This window comes from Zonotrichia albicollis, chromosome 2 (assembly GCF_047830755.1).
Source record: "Zonotrichia albicollis isolate bZonAlb1 chromosome 2, bZonAlb1.hap1, whole genome shotgun sequence".
Taxonomy (NCBI): Eukaryota; Metazoa; Chordata; class Aves; order Passeriformes; family Passerellidae; genus Zonotrichia; species Zonotrichia albicollis.
Genome location: NC_133820.1, coordinates 68998976 through 69021792, shown reverse-complemented (window position 1 = coordinate 69021792; position 22817 = coordinate 68998976). Strand labels below are relative to the sequence as shown.

Genomic DNA, 22817 nt, shown 5'->3' with positions numbered 1-22817 from the left:
ACAGTTCTCAAAGATCAACCATTTCTGCAACCACAGCAGGCTCATGCTGTGCCAGAAGTACAGCTTTGGCTTAAAGCAGCTTCACAGCTATTCTGAATTTGATCCTTCTCGGCACAGAACAGTCTGATTGGCCTGAATCAGATTCTTGTTCACCTACAGCAGAGAAGTTCTTGCTACACCTTTTCTCATTATCCCAGACCCTGACCTAGTTTTTCTTGTATCAAAACAGAACCAAAGCATGCCTAATGCTCTCTGAAATACAAATTCTCATCAGTTGATCTATTTCAGGTCCCCTTACACTTCCCTTGGGTCAGGCTCTAGCTTAGGCAGGTTAAGTATATCGTGTAGTATTTGTGTAAGAATACTAATGTTTGTTAGGTGCACCAACACAAGATTACAGACAGATTTATAAAAGAATATGGAACTATTCTAGATACAGCAAAAGGCTTGATGGCATCCACTGTACAGACAACAAGTAAAGTTACAGTCAAATTTGCTGCTTTGCCAGAAAATTACAGATGAAACTGAAGTTCGTGCCTGAAGAACAGAGGGAAGTACTTGCACATGCACACACAAACCCTGCCTTTTCTTTTCCTCCCACCTGAGTCCCCATTGCTGCTAAGTGCCTGAGCAGCATTTGTAAGGATAATCCTTAACAATCTCAGAATTGCTAAGGCAATACACATGCCTTTGCACAGAAAGGCCAGAGACCAAGCAATACTCTCATAATTTCTCTTTTCAATTATAAGTAGAGGTAGATATGATGACAAATACATGTTTCAGAAAGCTGGAATGTGATGCTATTTCAGAACAGTATGGGATATCAAACAATTCCCTTTCCACCTCAGATTACATAAAAAATACTAATACTCAATTTCCCACATAAATGGCCTGTTTCATTTTTAAAAGCTTGGGTTTTTTTTATTCTTTGAGTGTTTTTGTATATTTTTTATCTAACTGTTTCCTTCTAGTGTTCTGTTTATACTAGGAAACATTGGGCCTTGAAAGAATGGTGCAAAGATTATCTCTAAGGACATATTAAAATAATTTCTGATTGGGGGGAAAAAGATAAACATTCCTACTGAGCCAAGTCAGGCAAGACTTTTTTTCTTTTTACTTTTTTTTTCCTTTCTTTTTCAAAAGGAAGACACTGAAAAGCCTTCCTGGTCACACTGTGTAACAATAAGGCTTTCATTAGCAATTCCAGAGATGGTGAATTCATAGCTCACTATGATATGGGCTTCCCCTGTGTGTGTGTACTTCAGGATCCTGTCACCACAGACCCAACCAAAACGCGCACGTGTACTTTAAAATTTGAACGGTCTCTTCTTCACCATGGCAGTGATGACACACTGGAACAGGCTGGTTGCAGAAATTTTGGATGTTCCATCCCTGGAAGTGTTCAAGACCAGGCTGTATGGGGCTCTGAGTAACCTGGTCTAGTGAGTGACATGCAGGGGGATTGGAACTAGATGATCTTTAAGGTCCCTTCCAACCTAAACCATTCTATGATTCCATGATTTCCAGGATCAAGTGTTCTATGTGCAATAACATTTTGAAAATTTGTTTTATTCAATTAATTTTTTAGCTGAGGGCCTCATATTCATCTTACAGAGATTTACAAGTCATGTTCTATTACCTTCTGATAGGCAAAGAAAAAATCCCCGGCCATCTCCCCCAGGAAGATGCATTTATGTAAGTTCCAAAAACACATAGCTGATATATAGGAATTGATGATAAGGTAGAAAGCAAGTTTCCATGCCAAAACTACAATTTCTACTACTGGGCAAAGCAAAGCAAGAAAATGCTTGTATAAATCTTCCTACTATGTTCATCACTCTGCTTCATTTACATGCATCCTGGTCTTAACATTATTGAGATTTAGAATTAATGACCCACTGAGATTTATAGGGCCTATTACACCTCTCAGCATTACGACTTTGGGGGCCTCCACAGCCTTGAACAGACATTAGAAGGTCACTCAGAAAACACTCACTAAGTTCAACAGACTTTGGATGAGGCCCTTTGCCTAATTAAAAAAGAAAAAAGCATTCTAAATAGGAGATGCTTTGAAAAAAATCCCACATTAACCAGCATTTTTGTAAAACTCACTGTACTTTTTTTTGGAGGAAACTGCTTAACAGCATTTGCTAGTTGAGTCTAGTTGGGTTTTTTCCCCCCATCTCTTCTCAAAACATAGAAATACAACTGGATCTAGCAGTGGTCATTATACAGCAGGAAATAGTAAATGTATACTAATGCAAGTGTGACAGATCTGACAATAGAGTGGTGCCTAGAGGGATGGCTCAGTGTTCATGGAACTGTGAGGATCTTGGCAATGTTCCCTAGGAAGCAAGAAGTCATTATATTAATATTGCCCAGTTGCAGCAACCGAGGCAACTGAAACCATCTCTGCTTGCAGACATAACCGTGCACAGACTGCTCAACTTAGACAATTCCATATGCTCTGGTGTTTCCTTTCCCCTCTTTCACAGGCACGGCTTTCTTTGAGCAACTCACAGTGCTGAGTGATGCAAGTCACCAACCAGTTACCATGTGTGTTGCACAACAGAGGAAAGTTTTGAAATTAAGGAAAAGCACAGCATTTTCGTAATAAATAGACTGACAGATTAACAGATCAAAGAAATTCAGAACTTTTCTTCACTTAGGGATTTTTGGTAAAGGGAGGAAAATGAGTAAGCAAATAGCTAGTCAGACTTCTGCCTGGCATGAATGAAGTCATTCAAGTACACAGGATTTATAACAGAAACACCAACAACCACCTTTAACTACAGCATCACTGCCAAATGGCACCATAATTAGGCTAGAAATGCTGCTCTTTGAGTAATGAACAGGATGTGCTCAGCCTTGTTTTCTATATAGGATCATGCCATCCAAGCACAGGCAGCAGCATTTATTGAGAAAGTCCCTGAAAGATAACAACAGATTGTAAAAGGGGTTCATGTAAATTTAGTTAAGAACAACTTCAGACATTATTTTCAATTACTGAGATAAAATCATGGCTTCACTCTGAAAGAAGAAGGGAAAGGCTTTTTTCCTATACACTACACAATGCCTATGAAAGCTTTAAGAATAGTCTATTTTCACAAACAGTACCAGCTGCCTACTAATATTCCTTAACTCTGCTTTTCCCTCCCTCAAGTCATTTTTCCTATTATTTTCAACTTTTTTTTGATTGATTAATAAAAAGCAGCTTTCCTGCTCTAGATAACAGGTCACAGAATTCCCTTTACACTGATTAGGTTTACCTGCTCTCAAGAATGCTAACTGATAATTTTATTTTCTTTCACCAAATCTGCAGGGCTCTGGCCAAGCACTGACTTTTCTGCACCTAACTCCTCAGTGATTTCAGGGAGCATGAGGATGACAGCAGGACACATGCATAAAGTTCCAGTCTTTCTAAGTTTGCACAAGGATCTGCAGTTAATTAACCAGAAAGTCTCTGTTAACATACATCAAAAAGAAAAAAAAGCATTACCAGTTCATCTTGCAGATCTGAATTTAAAAAAAAAAAGGACCATGTCCAACTCCTCTAACTTCACTATCAAACAGGCTAGCATCCTTATTTAATTCCTTATTTAATAAGCTACACATGCATCCCCATCTGATGCGAGGGAATACATCTACACTGTCTACTTTAGGCATGTAACTCTGCTATGACTGAACCTTGTAATTGCAGAGTTCCTGCACACTGAGCAGCTCCTCACGACACCTGAGGCAGGCAGTTCAGAGCCCAAGGGGTTGCACTACACATACTGCATAGGCTGCTAATTCTTGCAATTATGTTACATGCCCAGAGTGAGTCTGTGTGCTCCCTCCACACATTTCAGCACAGCACCACGCTCCATGCACACTGTACACACAAATGGAGCCCCTTTGCTATTTCACCCTTGCTGCCTCATTTCCCTACCTGCACCTCCCTGCGTAAGAAAAAATAAATCTACATATGCATTATGCCTCTTTGGGCAACAGAAGACCTCAGGAATTCATGAGTAGAATGCACACAGAAATAAATAAATTATATTCATTTTCTTCAGCACAGAAACCTGAAGACATGTCATGGAGATTTATTAGCCCTCTTAAGATAACTACTCAAGATACTGATGGAGTTGACAGTGCAATCTTGTCACTCTCCCGTCAGGCCACTGTCACACTTGTGCACAGCAGAACTGCAGCTCCAGAGCAGTCTAGCCCTTCTAATACAACCCACTCCTCTCCCAAGGTACACTTTATTAGTCTAGGGAATAAATTAACCTTGATTCCAAACAGCAGAGGTAAAACAGGAAAGCATTTATGGCAAAACATTTAAGGCCTTACTAGACTGAGGAGAAAAGCTCATCTTTGTCGAGAAAATCCTGTCATCTCTATCCCTTTAAAGACAAACCCAAACGTTTCCTCGTCATAAACCCTCATAAAATGATTGGCTGATCACCTGCTCTCTCACTGTACAGCAAGCTCATTTTCCAGCAAGATTTGTTCTCTTAGATTGCCCAAATGAAAGTCTCTCTTGAAATATAAAAAATCATCTGTTGCCAATAACTCCCTAATCTGCCATCCCTTCAATAGGACTGAAGTGCTCTTCACAGACATAGTACACAAGCATCTTGAATTAGCAGGGAACTATTTTTAAATACATGAAGGATAAGATACAAAATTAGTTTCATGGGGAATGAGAACCTCAGAGATTATTTACTTTCCCTTAATTACTTTGACTCACCACTCAGTGAGCTTTCTAATAGTACTACCTATTTCACACTCAAATTTTGATACTAAGACATGAGAGAATATTTCTTGAACATTTAAGATTACAGACCTTAGCAATGCATAACCACATTTCTCAAACTGACTTACCCACCCAAAAAATAATTAAATATACTGTATGTCAAAAATTTCCCTTTCTTTGGAACAGCTGTTTCAGATTAAGGATTCCTATACAAAAGTAAAGTTTTCTTTGTGCAAAAACATGAATGTTCTAACAAACTGTACAAAACTATTACACTTAAAGAGGCGTGGGTAGCCCCTTACACTACTGATCTTATATAATGCAAGGAGCAAAAGAGAGATTACTATTAAAAAATTACTTTTGAGAGCAAGGTGACAAGAAAGCCTACTCAAGCCCTGAACTCAAGAGAGAAACTTGAGTTTCTAAGCCTTCGAACAAAAAGAAATTTAGCGTGGCCATACAGCACTGCTGGGCTACATTCACTACCCCTTTTTGCTTCATGTGACATGGGGACAGGATACAAAATAGGAAATCTAGAGTAGTCTACAATTCTATCCCTGTAGAAACAAATTAATTTGAATCTCTAGGGCAGAGCCTCAAAATATAAAATAGTAGGGGAAAGCAAGAAAGAAGGATGAGGAGAGCAAATAAAAGGAATGCAATAGAGAAGACAGTGCATTAAACAGAAAACAACACATCTGAAATATAAAAGAAATAGAGGTTGTGGTAAAAGGACATGGGACAGACAGACATAAAGAAAAGGAGAAAGAAGGATTATAGAAAAGTGATAGAGAGAAAGGCATACAGAAGGGATCACTTAAAATTTCAAGAAAACCCAAAATCAACCACCTAAAAAAAGCCCATACAAACAACAAACCAAACAAACCCCAACAAACAATCACAGTTCTACATTCCTTCTGAAAAATTACTCTAGAAACCAGAGCTGAAACAAAAGTAAGAGAAATTAATTTCACTGGCTAATGAAGCTTCATTTGATTTCATTTTAGGGTTCAGCCCTGTCTCCATCAAGCAGTGGGATTTTCTCAGCTCCTGTGGGATTAAGGATAAACTGAAGCAATGCCTGAATGATTTTCTGTACTGAGACACCTGAGATACTGCATACCATAGCATCAGCTCTGGATTTGTAAGGATGACTAGTCTTTACTAGGTAAGAGAATTAAGAGGTAGAAAACCCATCAAGGTACTACATATTACTGCCACCATGCATATGAAAGAATGACTTCTCTCCCTAAACTGAGTCAGCAAGCAATTTATTATGCTATAAAGTACTAATAATTCCTCTATCAGCTGTCAAAAACTTACTACTCACTAAAAAAAAAATTTTTTTTAAATTATGGACTGGCAGAAAAATTAGCAAAGGAATCACCATGAAGTGGATTTTTGAAGGCTTTCTGGGAGAGATGGTAAGAAGCTTTGGGTTCCACTTCCCACCAGTGGGAATATTGCACTGTTACAACTAAACAACCACTGGAATGGAGAGAAAAAATAGTAGAGACCCTCAAAAGAATTTATCAAATCACTTATTGGAATATAATGAATATTAACAAAAGACAGTACAAATGCTCTTGAGAATTGAGTTTTCCTGGGGTTTGGATCTCTTCTTGTAGGCTGTTAAGGTTGCTAGGGAATTTCACAGTTAATGGTGTATTTCCATATGAATGTTGCAAGGAGGGGGAAGGGTCTGCAAAACTGAATCTTAAGCTGGGTTTTTAACTGAGTTTTCTGTGTGCTTCCCAGAGAAGAATCTGATGTTTTTGTAAAGCTGAAATAAGAAGCTTTCATATTTAATAACAGATTATCAAAGATTTTTAGTAGAAAAACATACACAGAAAATCCTTTATGAGGCACTTTTATGAGGCACTGTGACAAAGAACTTGCTTCTCTTACTATGGTTAGAACACTGCACCAGACATGCCATTACACACATGCTAAGGTCATAGAGTAGTCTGCAAACAAGAGCAGCTTTGTTTTCCTTACACAAATAAAAACAACACATTTATTTTGTTTTAAACAGACTGTATGTCCATTTTTCATAAAAAAAATAGAAAGCACATTGCTGTGGGCTTCCCAGTGACAAATACACTGAGACATCAGCAAGTGACAACACACTTAGTACTCTTTAACATGGATGAAAGAATTCAATTCAACTTTTCTTTGTTCTACCTGGAAAGAGAAACATCTGGGAAAAATACTTTTTAGCCCTGCGTCCTGAGAATGAATCTTAAATGATGCTCTGTCTGCAACTTCATCTGTTTCTCCTGCCTTTCCTTTGCTAACTTTGGGTGGCATTAGTTAAGAGTGACTAAAACTGATAGAGGGCCCTTCATTTTAATGAAAGTGGAGGATTAAAGGACAAGAATAATAAACATCCCATGGTTAAAATGGCAGGCACTCAACCTTGCATCAGAAAATCCACAGAGCCATCACCACTAAAGGAGAACCTGCAGAAACAAGGTGAGGTCAGCTCCATGCTCACACCACTACCATAACCATTTATCTGGTTATTTTCCCCATCCTTTAGTATTCAAAACATCCCAGTTCAAGCAACTCTTTTTTATGCAAGCATTCAATAAATACAGACACACTTCCATTGGCAATGCTCTGACAGTTGATCTTCACCCTACGGTATTATCTTAATAAACTGTCTCTCAGCCCCAGGGTCTTTGTTCTCACACAAATGACCCACAGTTGGTCACCCTGGATCTTACACAAAGCATGATGAGCACAGGGGTTATATGAGCTAATTGCATAGTGACTGCAAAAATAGCATGCTTTCTTCTCTTCAGCAACGTGTTCTTTCTCTACTGAAAACAAGTCAAGTTAATGACAGAACTATATATCTGGATAACTCTATCTTTACTTAATGTTACCACCACATGAGCTTGTCTGCATGGTATTTGACAAAGAAATTCAAGTTAAACAGCCTCCTCCAGAATGAAGACAATATTGGATTAATTATGTAACTTGCTACACATTTGGAAAATGAAGATGAATTTCCCTCTTATAACCTTATTAAAATCCTACAGAATAAGAACCAGATTGTAATCTGTTATTGAAGTATAACTCATAAATATCTTTTGAATTACTCAAAATTTAAATCACTGGGGATCTGAATCTGGCCCCATACATCTTAAAAGAACATTTGACTCATTACTCATGTAAACCTCCATGAACACATAATGCACAGGAACTAATTTGTTTTCTAGGAGAATTCAACATTCTCTGCCAAAAGAACACATATTCTGGTACTTCTAATACACTATGTTATTTTTATTGGTCTACGTGCTACTTTTACTACTAGTTATGGAGTAAACATCTGGAGAAAAGCAGAAACTAGGGTCTAATGGACCCTTAGTCTTTTCCCCACATGCTTCCCAGAATTCAGACAACTTTCTTGGTCTGATTGAAGACAGCAACTGGAAACACTGCAAGAAGTCCACAAAGCATTTGCTATTAAAAACACAAACCGCAGACTACCAAACTAATTTTGTAACATGATTATTCCTCCAACGTGGTCCAAAACTGAAAGCATACAACTCAAAATACACAAAAACACAGTAGCTGAGTTGTAAGTCTCTAGACAGTAAGATCTACCATTCTTTTGGTTTATTTTCAGGGGTGCCTTAACAACTTGGGATACAGCTACATAAGCTTCTGGAAAACAGATTAATTTTCTCCCTGTCCATGCTTGCTTCACGATGTTTTTGCATCAGCCAGGTCTGAATTTCAAGTTGTGTTAGCATGGGATCATGAATGACAAAGTGAATTTATCAAAATGTCTCAAGCCTAATTGTGCAACATGGAAAAACACTCCACATTTACCTGGACAGGGAAGAAAATTTTCAAGCCTGAAACATCCATGTTCAACTGGCAGCATCTCCTACAACTCAATTGCCATATATTCCACTGTTTGCTTGTCCCAGAGACAAGCAAACAAAAACCAAACACAACCACAGATTCTTCATGTGGATTTCAGTGTAAGTTGGGAAACCACGGTCCTTCTGACTGTCTATTTCCTGTTATCCCACTCACTGTAGGGCTTGGTGAGAATCAGACAAAAAAAAATCTGGAACAACCATGCAACAGAATCATTTGCATTCTTTCGAGGCAACATAGTTGCATCTATCAAATTCTTAAAAAACCCAACTGATAAAGCCCCACAGTGTTCACACAACCAGCCCATGCTAGGGTCACTCAGCATTCTTGACACTAGAAAAAACTTTGAAAACTTTTTATTTCTTGCAACATATTCAGCCCATTACTTTTACTTTATTCACTGTGGGCATTGTAGACGTTTTCCTTGTAGGTCAGACTTCTTCCTGTTCTCCATCTTCACATAAAACATTTAAACTTTCAATTCAGTTTTTATAGCTACTGAAACCTCCTTCAATATTTTTCTCAGATATCTGATGTCAGTTATTTGCAAGTTAGATGAAGAAACTTTCCATCTGAACTGGAGCATCACCAGGCTGTAGCTGCTGGAAATCCTTCTGAAACCATCATTATGTGCCTTCCTAAGATTTCCACTTCCCTGGGGAATCTCTGGGGAATTTTTATATTTATATAAAAATATAAAATAATTATACAATGCAGTATAAAAAGTCTTTACAGAAGTCACATTCAACTTCTGTTTAAACCAAGTTGCATTATTGAGGACCACAGAGTAGAGGAAAAAGTGAAAATAAAATCTTCCTCAGATGATGTCTATGAGTAACTGAAGGAAATAAGTCTAAACACTTTTTTGTTTCCAGCCAACTGCTAATCATACAGACAGTTCTCTCTCACCAAGATGAACTCAGCATCAGGACAAACCTACCTCAGAAGTTCTCATTTCAATTTGTTTCTGCTACTACTACACTTGCTCCTCAGGCGCTTACAGAATGCCTCCTTGTTGTACAGCCATCCCATGACATCCCTTAGAGACATGGCTGGGAGCACTACAAAGGTCTGCATTTTGTCTAGCACGGATGCTTCTAGCCACTTTCTGAACATTTTTCATGTTCACTAAACACCTTGCATCAACAGAAGTGCTGTTTCATTTAGGTTTGGGGTTTGAGTTTTGCATTGCCCTTTTCCTTCATTGGTTTAACAGTGAGCTAGTGAATTTAAATGTCTTTGAAAGGGCAGTACATACAGGCTTACATCTCACTCTATATTGCTCATTTTGTATTAGCATGAAAGGCGGTTTCTCTCCAACTCTGAAGTCTTCATTTTCCTCGTGTTTAAAACACGAGTGGCTCTTGCTCTTTGTCCCCCCAATAACAAAATGATTCCTCTACAACACAATTACATTGAAGTGCCACTGAAACCTAGAACAGTGACTTCAGTGATCATCACAACTATACTTCAATGATGCAAAGGTTATATCAAGCTTGAAGCTATCAAGGTCAAAGTTGTAGTTCAATGATGCAAGGGATCTCATCTTCAGGATTATCAAATTCAACCTTGGGCTTTCAATTCAATATTCAATTTCATCAGGTAGCCTGTCTGACACTGGAGAATCAAAAGAAACTTATTTTCTTCATCATTTCAAGATGACCACTATTCCTTTCTGCCTAGCTACTCATGCAGCATTGATACTTGAGGTATAGAAGAATTGTTTGATTGCAGTTAGTTAACTGACTCACTTCAAACTACTCCCTTGATTCTTGGGCAAGATGAGCCTGAAAAATATTACTTTTCTAATTTCTGTTTTATTTGTAGTATATAACACCAAACAGAATCAACTTTGTTTGATTCTGTGGAAGAGGTAAACGCAGGTGTCAGACCAGCAAGCTGGCCTTATACCCCTTTGCTCACCAGATGTGCCGCCCACCTTCAGCTTGGAATAAATGAAGCCTGGTCTGACTGCACAGGTCTCCCTTCTCTCCCCTTTCCATGAGGAGTGGATTACATTAAGCAGCTACTTGTTTTTTTTATTATCAGCAAGGCTTCTTTCCTTTTCCCCAGAGACTTCATGCAGTTATATAATCTCCCTTAGTATTTTCCAAGAAACTGAAAAAGAAATTCCAATTTTCCAGCCTCCTTTACTTAAAAAAATGTTAATAGTTTCCTTTGTAGGGTGAATTTACAGCTCCCTTCTCTTTTGTAAAGAAAACAATATAAACTACACATTGCATCTGTTCTGTAAGATGATACAGAAATTAAGCAAACATATCACGAAAAATAAAACTGAACAACCCAACAAATGACAAACACACCATACCTAGTTTCACAAGCTTTTACGTAACAGTGTTAAGCTTACAGAATTGGCAAGAAACTGTGTAGCTAAGTAGATTGGCAACAGCACACTGAGGCTCTTGCTCAAGCTTCACCCAGGTCCCCCTAGGAACTCAAATGGCATGTTCCCTCACAGGCTGTCAATGAAACAAATGGTAATGGCTCTCTGCTTCATATGAAATGGGAGATTACACTGCAGAAAATGATTCATCAGCACACACAGTATTTCCTCTTACTCTGAAGATATGAATAAACTTGAACCAAAAAAATGGCCAAGGGTGCCTTCAATTGCTAAAAAGAAATTAACCAGAGAGATGCTCATTTTAGGCAAACTAAGGGAAAGACAACATATAGAAGATTCTAAATCAAATGCACTTTCCAGGATCATTAAATCATCAGCTTTCTTATGGAACAGTTTGTCATCAGTACTTCCACTTCTGCTCTGCCTGAAGACAGCAAAAGCCAGAAGGGCGTGTGCATGGGAGGCATGAGGATGCATGAACAGATCACCCATTTACAGCCAGTAAATCCAGAGAGTGCTTGCTCCCCACCTGCCAGCAGAGGACCACAGCCACACTATGATGTGGCTGTAGCCAAACCCACCCCGTGCTGTGATCTCAGCAGATTTCACTGCTGAGCTAAGGTCCCACCTCTGAGAAAAACTCCAAACTAAGAAGATTGCTTATTCAGAAAATGCAATTCTCTCTTCTGAGTCACACCAACATCTATCAGAAGTCATCAGAAGAGATTAATCCATGGACCTCTAACACCAAAATATCTCTACCACTGCAGAAGGAGAGGGAATGCTTCCCCTGGTAGAAAATAGCAGGCTCTTATTCTACATACAGAGCAGCCACTGAATTAGGATATAACACAATTTCACAGGATGTCAGACCAGCAAAATATTAAGAAGCAATCTGCTGCTTTCAGATGAAACAAACTTATTTGTCATTGCTGAAATACTTCTTATAAGGGCAGAAGAACCAGTGCTCATTCTAAGAGCATGCTCTCGTTCTGGTTATTCCAATCCACCTCCCTAAATTCACCCCACACCTTTATCAGCTCCTTCTATTTCATTTCTTCTTTGCTTCCCTGACAAAATGCTTCCTAAAAGGAATGAATAAATCTAAACAGAATTGTTAAGAATAGTATTAAATCCTGACTGCATTCTACCACAGGCAGAGCTGTTATGTCCTGAAGCATTTTTACACTGTGTAGGGCACAGGTCCCTTTAAAACCTACACAGAGACAACCTGCCATACCAGAACAGTTGTGAATTATCCACTCTGGACATGGAGAAACTGCTCCTCCACAAGTATTGTTAAGATCCATTATACCAAACCCCACATCCTAAATTGTAACACTACATTAAAAGTACCTGTATAAAAGCATTTTAAAGCCTCATTTAACTTAACTCTAAAAATAAAGATCTATTAACAGAAACAAGTTGTAATTAAGATTATTGTTGACCTAGCTTCTTCCTGCAAAAGGGAGATAATAATCTCACATTTACACAGTACCTTTCAGTCTAAACTATCCCACCCAACAAGCCTGATCTTAGACACACTTACACAGAAGAGTGTTATTAACAAACACAAACGAATAATTTGTGTCCCCAAAAAACTGTCCCTCTAGCAGAAGCAATGCATTAGCAATCAACCTCAGCCTTAATCCTTATGTTCTGCCTAAAAAACAAAACTTCCTTCAATTTCATTCCTTCAAAATGAACCTCTTCTCAGATCTCCATCACCAACCAATCCACCAGCTCCCAGAGAGAAGCACCAGCAAGGACTGAACCTGGCTTCACTCTCAGAGGATTGTGTATAAGCAAAGACACCTGGAGTATATTGGGAGTGTACCAGGTTTTAATAGACAGACCGATTTTTTCCACATTACACTGCACACAGAAGACCTAAACCTGTCTTTCACCACTTCAAAACACTCCTTTCTTGCACAGTCAAGTACCTAAAGGTCAGTCTCACCAACCAGCTCAGCCCAGATATCCCAGATCAGCCTTCCCCTGTATGTGATACTGCTGCAGGATTACTGTTTTAATCATTAACATGCTGAGAAGGGTTATTCTGAATCACTTGTTTTTACCTTATGGTTACCAAAATAGGCCTTGTTTAAACAGTTGGCTGTCAGGTATCCATAAAGCACAGCAGAGGGAAATCCACCTCCTCCTCTGCAATTGGCATGGTTGCTGGAAAACACTCCCTGATGATACCAGTCTGCACATTTATTTTTTTTTTTTCTGAATGCTTGCTTCGAGTACAGGAATTGCAATAAACCAAATTTATTAAACTTCATTCCAGGAAAGGCTGTCATTCCACAAGAAAGCTGTCATTATACCTTGAAGCGGCACATTCCTTGAAGTCTTCTCTCAATTTACATGGATGATGGAGACATTGAAACCAATGCATCCTTGGAAAGATCATCTCTGTGTCTCTCCCCCTTTCTCAGTCTCTTCCAGAAAACACACCACTGGTGGCAGTGGTCATCAGGACTTGCACTGCACACTGACTAGCTAGATCACAGGAGACAGCTGTGCTGAGATCAGGGCATCGTGATGGGGGGACAGGAAGGAAGGAACAGTACCTGCTATCCATCATTGCACCTAATGGAAGTAAGTGTCCTCAAATGATAAAAAAATTGCTGCAGAATCTGTCAAGAAAGAGGAAGCCCTCCACACGACCTGAGATGCTCATCGTTTCCAAAAAGAAAAACAAACAAATTAAAAACCTATACTGTTTACTAAAAAATATACTGTAGCTAATCCTTGTACCTCCACCATCCCATCAATGACTCAGCCTGAGCCCACATGGTGACCCTGTTCTCAATCCCGCATTACAAAACCCAACTGTCCCAGCACTGGAAGCCAAGGCAAGGTTGGCTTGCCTGTAATCTTCAGCTGAAACTAGACCAGAACAGAAGCGTGAAAAGGGGCTGGTTGATCCTGTACTTCACCTCCCTGAAAATGCAGTATTGCCTTCTCCAATACTCCTGCCAACAATTTGCCTACTCTTTAAACATCTCATTTTAAACATCTGAAGAGTCATGGGGGGCTTGCATTACACCCAGACTAATATAAACAACAATACATTTTTCTGCTACTGAGTTTTGGCCCAGAATTCATCTTAAACTTTTATTTCCTTGGTTTCTCCATTTAGTCATAGGTATTCTCTCACATAAGGCAGGAAAAAAAAATCTGACTGCTTTGACTAAAATACGTTTCAAACACAGACACATAGTTAACCCATCTCCCCATATTCAGTCCCAGACTAGAGATGTCTATTTCTGAATATTTCCCTTCAAGCTAGTTCCTCCAGACCCATGAGTATTTTGTTGCTCTTCTTTGAGCCTCCATTAAATTGTCAATACCTTTCTGTTAAGATGATATTTGGTTTTCACGTGTTCACAACAGTCTTATAAAAAGGAATACCACCTCTTTGTTCACCAAAATGTTACCTTTCTCTTGACAGCTTAAGCACAAACCACATTTTCTGTAATTAAATCCCATTCCAGACTCATTTATTAATTCTCAATCCCTTCCAGCATCACTATCACCCACCAGTAAGTTCCTGATTTGATACTCCTTGCCCCAAGAACTTGCCTTTTCCCCCTACTTGCTCCCTTCACTCTACAAGCCTGGAGGAATGGTCCTGAAGTTGTTTACTACAAAGCAAAGACATTACTTTGAAAGGTCTTGCCCTATTCATCAAAGCATTTAATTACATGCCTAACTTCCACCACTTTCTTAAATCCAGTTGATCTCAGCAAGTAGAGATGAGCTTAAGGACACGCTTAAAAAAAAAGTTGGGTGTGCAAGTCAGTGCTCTGCTGAACCAAATCCTCAGTTTCTGTAATCACTTGGATAGTCTACTTTCTGTATTTGGCAAGAACTGACAGCTCAGTGTTTAAAGGTAACAGTATTTTAAAAACATAGACTCAAGAGAGTCCAAAACTGGCACCACGCTTTTGTCCTTTCTTAAAAGAAGAACTGGAAATAAATACCTAAGTATTTATCCCTCAGTACAGTAATCATGAAGCCTATAGATTTAAACATGCAGTAAGTATACTGTCATTACTTCAGTACTCACTTTGAAAAATAATAATAAAAGCAAGCCTTGTGAAAAATTTGGACAGGCTTGTGTATCTCAGCAAGACATATAGCACATTCCCTGGTAGCTCATTAGCCACAACCATCATTGTGCAGTTAAGAGACAACAAAGCTGTCCATTTCTTAATTCCTGTCTCCTAAACACCTTTAAATGGAATGGACATAACTCACTGCTCCACTTAAGATGATCTTCAGTGGGGACAAAGGAGAAGAAGGTCTTTGGCTTGAGCTATGGCTTGGCTGTCTCCATCAGCGGCCAACCACATTACAGCAGATGAAAGCTTTATATTCACCACCAGCAACAAATGCAGTTGGTGTAAAAGGAGTTTTGTGGAGAGTATTTAAAATCACTTCCAAATGACTTCAATTGTTTATACACAGTATACTTCATGACCTGTCCCTCCCCTTTGTTTTTTGTTTGTACTTTTTGTTTTCTTTGCCTTCTCTCATTTTGCTGCCTGGCAAACACAGGCAGAGGTGAAGTAGGGACTGTAATTAGGCAGCTATATCAAGCTTCATCTGTGGACTACCTAATTGTAAGATTCAAGTTTTGGGAGTAGTGCCATCTGAGAAAGAAACGGAGAAGAAAAATTGGAAAATGACTACTTCCTCTCAATCCATAAAGCCTTCCAAAATTCAATTAGCATGTTCTAAACCAAACCATCCACACATGCTACGGCACAAAAACGTGTGATTTCAAATATAGACAAGAAAGTAGCTGCTCATAGATATTTATCAGAATTATAATACTCTCTGACCATTCCACTTCAACCCTTTTTATTCAAGAGGCATCTGCTGTAACCCTTTTGTACCTCAGTACTTGAGATGAACCAGGAAAATACCTATGGGCAATATAAATAAATTGCCTGTGACTGTGCATGAGATCTCTTAAATAATGCTGTGAACCCCTAAGTCACCCAGAGAACACCCTTTGCATGCCTAGCGTGAATACTGTTGTTTAATAATGCATACTTGACTAAGTTTGCTGTCTTCCCCACAGCAAATTTTTCTTGTGATTTTACAGTTTCCCAGACTGGAATAATATTTTCACTTTCACAGAATCACTGATGCAACCAATAAGAAAACGGCCTCTGTTTCAATTTACTGTGTGATGTCTGTAAATACTGTTGGATAGTGAAGACTTGTAGGTAAAACTCAGCAAACACCTTTTTGCCATTTTCTCCTATAAAAGAGACAAAAGCATAGAAATTTCTCTGCTGCCTTGTACATACAACTACACATCCGTGCCTGCTCAGTTCCTTTTCCTACAGCAGCTCAGCATCTCCAGCAGCTTCCAGAGCACAAACACCTGCACCCATCCCAGGTCAGATCTCCAGCTTGCACTAATGGATTTTTTCAGATAGATGGCAGTGCACAAAGTGCATCCCAGATTGATTCAGGGTCGAGAATTTCAGTGCCATTTCAGTGCTCACGCACTCTAACTAAGGGAACTACTGCATTATCAAAGGCACTTTTAGAAAGATGATGGCTCAGGACCCAATCCTGCGGCACGGTGATAGCACTGACTCCTTGGAAGGGCTGAACTGGGTGCCAAGAACGTAAACATGGCAAGGAGGCACTTAGGATTTTACTTTCCATTCCTAGGAGCCACAAAGGATTTTTCTTTCAATACATTCTAACAAACATAGTTTTAAAACACAAAGCTAAAGGATGACTAACAATACAATATCCAGAAAGATATTGGGTATTGGATACAGGAGATTATATATCTGATTTGCAAGGGTCCGTAATAGCACAGATTTAGAAAAAGTCCTGCAATATGAACAGACAACTCCAAATCATTCTTAATGGCAAAAATTCTACCTAATTTTATGCCCTCTTCATTCTAACAGACATTATTATAAAGACACCAGAGTGAAATTTTAACCATTTAACTGCACTTACCCCAGCAAATCTTTCTCACAAAAGGCAAATATTAACTAAGCAGTTCAAACAAATAGGAGTGAATCCCTCAGCGCAATCAGTACTCCAGTATCTACTACTTGGGAATATCGACATATAGCTATCTTGATGTGGAAGCATCCACCACCGTTTTGTTTTCTGTTTGCAGTAGGGGGTTGCTAGGAAACAAAATACTATTGTCTGATTTCATGATCTATTGCCTGGTTTGCCTGGCAATAAAGTCTTCTAAATCTATTACCGGATTATTTTGTATTTTACAGCAAGATTAAGACTAACATTAAAACACATGCAAACAGAGAAGAGCAGCAAAAATGCCTCAAAATTCAGGGGAAAGTATGTATATATTCCAGACTAAGGAAGACAAACTATACCGAGGAAAATGAACTCAGGCAATCTGGTGATATTTATATATGCACACACTCACACGTGTATCAGCATTCCTTGACTGTATCTATAGTTTTGCTGACTTGTCAAAGACTCTCTCACTTCCAAGGATACAAAGCGTTCTCTTACTACTGGAGAGCTACTGTACACTGCAAGTTCTGTAAATACCACATGCTGCAGAATGCCTGGTGCGGGCAAGCACACATGCCACCGTAATTTTTGTTCTTGGAATTCAGACCTAGGTTGTTTCAGTGCTTTAATTTTTTTACACAATTTTTTTTTTTTTGTCTTGTACCTTTGGACACATAGAAGAGCCAGAGACTATTCCCTACTCTCCCCCTCCCTCTTCAGTTGCAACATAAATATATAAATTATCAAATAGAGAAATAAATAAAAGCACCAGGAAAAGCGATCTAAAATTGAAAGCCACAATAGCAAGTTTCACTTATTTTTGACCGTGGCAAGTCTTTGCAAAATGAGCGATCAAAAGATTATGAGAACCAGGCAAATGTAGGTGCCCACCAATGCATTCCCACAACAAAACAGGAGACCTCAAGTACAAAAAACAATCAGACTTAAAAGCTGAGAGACAGATGAAGAGAGTTCAGCACAAAGTCATAGGAAGGTTTAAAATAAAACCTGCAGAGTAGTTATTATTCTTTTATGTATATCTACAATTTCACACCATGCACAACATGCACTATTTCAAAGTCCTTTCAACTCATTAACACCTATGCATTTTATCACTCCATTTTAAAATTGAGAAAAAAAATGAATGAGTTTCATTGCAAAAAATCATCAAAGCTTTTGAGACATTACAGCAGAACTCCCAGTGATAAGAAAAAAAAAGAAGTAACAACACACGACATAGAAAGGGAAGGACCTCAAAGCTTCTTGCCCCTCCTGCTCAGAGATGGATTTATTCAACCTCCATAGTTTCTGATAGTTTCCTATCAGAAACTAGGAGCCCCCACCAAACCCCATTTAGAATTAAAGAATAAAAGAGTAAAACGCAAGCGAGCTGCTTCTACCCCAAACAACAGCAAGCTACTTCTAGCAATTAGATGAAAGCAGCGGAAGATGGACACGACCCACAGCCAATCCCTCTCCTCACCAGGGTCGAACGCGGCTGTTCCCCAGCTGATAACCCGCTACCCGCTAGTAACACTGCTAGTTATAAAACGGAGCAGAGCTCTCGGTGACACCGCGATCCTGTCACCTACAGCTTCACTGAAACCTGTTTTAAAACACTCTCTCAAGGAACGAGGAGAAACAGGAGAGGGATGGGACAGTCTCCTCCCGAGCTGCCACCAAAAAACTGTTCAGCCAACTGCAGGAGGGCTGCCGGCAACATCTCAGCCGCAGCCACCCAGCTCCTGGAGGGAAGGGGAGCAGCGGGAGGGACCCGAGCTCCGGCCGCCCTGGGTGCGCTGCCCGCCCGCCCACGCGTGTGCCCCGGGGGAGGCTGCCCAGCGAGGCGGGGGCAGCGCCGGCCGCGGAAGCCGCTTCCACCCGCGCTGCAGCAGCGACTGCAATTAAAAAAAAAAAAAAAAGAAAAGAGAAATAAATAAATAAATAGCCCGCTAGCGGGAATGGGAAAATAAAAGCCCAGCCTAAACAGGCGGACCCCAAACAACAACAAACACCGGGCGCCCAGGAGAGCAAACTTTCTGACTCACCGGGAAGAGCCGGTGCCCGGGGGGTGCCGGGCAGCGGCGGGGGCGGCGCGGGGCCCCGCGGGAGCACGGCCGGAGCAGGAGCCGAGGGAGGCGAGCGAGGCGAGCGCCGCCGGCGGGGCTGGGGCAGCGCGTCTCGCCCCGCTCCCGCCGCCCTCCCCTCCCTCCTTCCCTCCGTCCCCGTCCCTCCGCAGCGCCGGGAGCTGCCCGGAGCGGGCTGCCGCCGCGGGACCGCCGTACCTACCTACCGCTGCCGGTGCGGGGCCGCGGAGCAGCGGGAGCCGCCGCCGCCGCCCCCCTTCGGCGGCTGCCGGGCCCGGCGGCGCTGCAGCAGGCGGAGGACGCCCCGCGGCGGCGGGGAGCGCGGGGCCGGGTGCGGAGAGGCGGCGGCTGCCGAGGCACCGGCAGCGCGGTGCTTCTGCCTGTCCGGCTGTGTGAGCGAGTGTGTGTGTGCCGGGGAGGGATGCTGCAAGGGACCGAGGGAAAATTCTCCCCTCCAAGCAAAGCCGCCGACAAATGGCAAGTCAGGTGTGCAGGGGAGGCAAGGCTCCCGAAGGAGGAGGAGGAAGAAGAGGAGGAGGAGGAGGAAAGGGGAGAGGGGCGGTGAGAAGGGCGGGGAGCGCACCGCCGTCACGGCGTCCCGGGGACAGCGGCCCCGCCGGGGAGGTGCCGGGCGCGGCCCCTGGGGCGGGCGCTGGGGCCGCACGGAGCGGGGTGAGCCCCGCCGCAGCCGCGGGGAGCGCTGCCCGCTCCGCCGGGGGCGCGGCGAGGCGGCGGTGGGTGGGCGGCGGGGAGCGGGCCCTGCGGAGCCGCGGGAGTGCAAGCTGCAGGCACCCCGAGCTGAGCATCCTGCTGCAAGTTTTCCCCGAGGCCTCCCCCACCTCGAAAGGTCCTTGTGGCAGCCTGTGCAGCTTGATGAGCTGCACCCCATCCGACGGGATCGGTGCTTTCTTTGGGAATCCTCCCGTGAGGAGTAGTCTCATCTACGAGGCTTCCTCCTACCCTTTAGCCTGGCTTTGAAACAGCACCTTTTAGGGAACACCCTTAGCTAGAGGGTCTGGTTTTTTGCTTATTCATCTGCCGGGCAGCAGACAACCAAGTGTGGCAAGAGCACGTAACCTCACCTTTTCATCCGGGAAGCCATGGGGCAGGCGGCCGGGGACAGCTCTTCCCAGGACAAGGCGCTGGGCCCCGGGGTGCTGGCAGCAACAAGTGCTTCCCCAGAGCCCAGCGCTGCTCCCAGAGAGGCCGCTGAACACCTCGTCTGAGCAGAGAGTTAAGGAAGGCTTTTGCAGTTGCACCTCTGCTCCCAAGGACAGTGCTGGCTAATCTGAAGTCTTCCTGCTATTTGAAAGGGGAGAACCTGCTTCTTTCCTGGCCCGAATTACCAAGCAGGGCTGCTGTAAGCAGTCCTTTCCTCTGTAGGGATGGTTGTGATTTAGTGCTGGAGAAAGCCTATGTGTGCTCATTTACACTGTGTTTCAGCACACTTGTAGGTGACGATTAGTTGGCAAGTGAAACTAACATCAGGTATTAAATAGTGCACACAGCAGCTATGATTTCTAGAGGTAGGAAGAAAATCCGATAGAAAAATCTCCTGCCTGTTATTTTCTACAGTTCTTCTTTCAGCAAAGCGGTATGGAATTACATCCACAGGTGCTGGGCTAATTATGTATGCTTACCAGCCCATCAGTTTGGGTCTACCAGTGAGCACACTTATGCAACAGAAGCAATTTCCACACCACTGGGCTCATCTGATTTAAACAATACTGGCTTGTGTTGCCTCTGTGTGTAGTTTTTTTCCCTTGGCTGGCAGGGTCAGTGTCACAGCTTTAGTTTGAGAAGTGACAACAAATAATACTGACACATATTATACCAAGAAAGACAAGGACACACATGGAGGACAAAATAAGGAAATTAATGCAATGATTTAGGTAAGGAGCAGGAGCCACTCTTGATCCAGCTGTGCAGATGTGGACTACTTATTTCCTGACTGGTTCTTGCTCTGCTTTTTAGTGGTAGATAGCTGAATAAAGAAAAAGTTGCTGGAAGAATTTCTGTTAAATGTAGCCCTGATGAAAGTAAGATGTAATTATAGCTTGGGAATCCTCTTCTAAGTTATTTACAGGAAAACACATCTTTTCAGTCTTTTAAAGCCCAGCCCTGTTCACCCCTAAGCAAGCACCTTCTGAAAAGCACACAGAAATCTCATGGGGAAATTCATGCACAACTTATATTTCACCTGTAGTGTAAACTAGCTTGCAAAATCAAGGACTAGTGAAAAAAACCTGCACAAACTTCAAGGCCTGAATATATTTCTGAACTGTATTTTCTTTGGCTGTGTTAAAATTGCTTCTTCATTTCTTCCTCCTAACACTGAATGCAACTGTACTTAGAAACACAGATAACAACAACAAAACAAGGTTTAACCTCTTGTCAGTCGCATAAGACTTAGTTGATACAAAACAGAGGTAAAAGAAAATATTTCTGCCAGTATTTGCCTTGTTTAATGTAATTGCATGAAGCATGAACACACTTGTTAAGGTTATTTCATTATTGAAATTTAGGGCTGTCCCCTCCTTCCTTGCCACAGAACTGCCTGGACAAGTCCAAGCACACAAACATGGATGCACAAATCTGCAGAAGAAGGTGTTACTTTCTTTACTATATTTCGCTAACATGTTCAGCATTTATTTTTTATTTGCAGGTTGGTACAGAGATGAGTTCCAACCAAGACCTCACTTTGTTGTGTTCTGAATAGCTCTTGGGAAGTTGCTGGCTTGACCCTGGAGACTTTACAATCTAATTTTTTAATAACTGAAGGATTATTTTTTTCATTTAAAAAAGGACTCATTTTAGCTGTCGCATAAGCATGCATTATATCCCAAGACTTCAATTGGAGCTGCACAGACATATCTGAGAGCACAATTAGGCCCTCTGGACCTTTTAAAGCTTCAAAAATAGTCATGTGTAATTCCTTCTTCTGTGGATCCTGCAAGCTTTAAGAGAATTTTTGAAAGCTGTAAATTCCTATTTATCCACTAAGAGGCTCACGGGCAATCTTCCCCTAATGGAAATAGAACTGTAAAGCTGAAACATTAATATACACAATATGATACATTAGGCAGGGAGACTCCTCGGAGCCAACAAGAGGGCACGGCGTCTGTGCCTCAACAAAGCCACAGCCAAGCAGGTTCATTCCACTTTCCCTGCTTCCTGCATGGGGGGTTCACTATCTGACTTAATATCATTAGTAGTGCACAGTTCTCTCTTTTAAAATTAAAAAAAAAAAAAACAAAAAAAAAAATACCAAACAATAAAAACCATCTGACCTTTGAATCCCTCATCTGCATTGGCTGGCAGCCGGTGCTGGCGAATCAGAGGGCACAGTTTGGTCTCAATGCAAGACAGCTATTCTTCAATAACTGCGCTGTTAATATGCAAATCTCAGCCCTCTGCCAACTGTAATCTCCCGCCTCTGATTAGCTTCAGTGATGAAAAAGATCCAGGTTATTTGTTAGCAGGGAAAATATGCTCTCCAGGTTCCCCCTTAAGAAGAAGCATTATGAAGCCTCGAGAACATGCAGGGTAGCGACAAACAACAGCAAAGCAAGACAAAGAGAGGCCAGGAAAATGGGATTAGAAACACTGTAAAAGAGAAAACTGCAGTTAAAAATTTTCCTGATTCCTTTTCTTCTTCCTAGCTTTCCCTCGGGATTTTTGCCAGTGA

The 22817-nt window shown here is 41.4% G+C and overlaps 1 protein-coding gene across 7 annotated transcripts in view; it reads right to left on the bottom strand.

Moving 5' to 3' along the window:
* Positions 1-19691, bottom strand: part of ENOX1 (ecto-NOX disulfide-thiol exchanger 1) — a 352587-nt gene extending 332896 nt beyond the window's left edge. For 2 of the 7 annotated variants that reach the window (XM_074535457.1, XM_074535456.1), the window contains exon 1: positions 19332-19689. The gene's annotated coding sequence lies outside the window, so the exon portion shown is untranslated. Of the gene's footprint in view, positions 1-17009; positions 17246-18525; positions 18780-19090; positions 19249-19331 lie in introns of those variants that run through there. The other 5 variants (XM_074535464.1, XM_074535458.1, XM_074535459.1 and 2 more) reach the window with 5 other exon arrangements.
* Positions 19692-22817: the final 3126 nt, after the last annotated feature.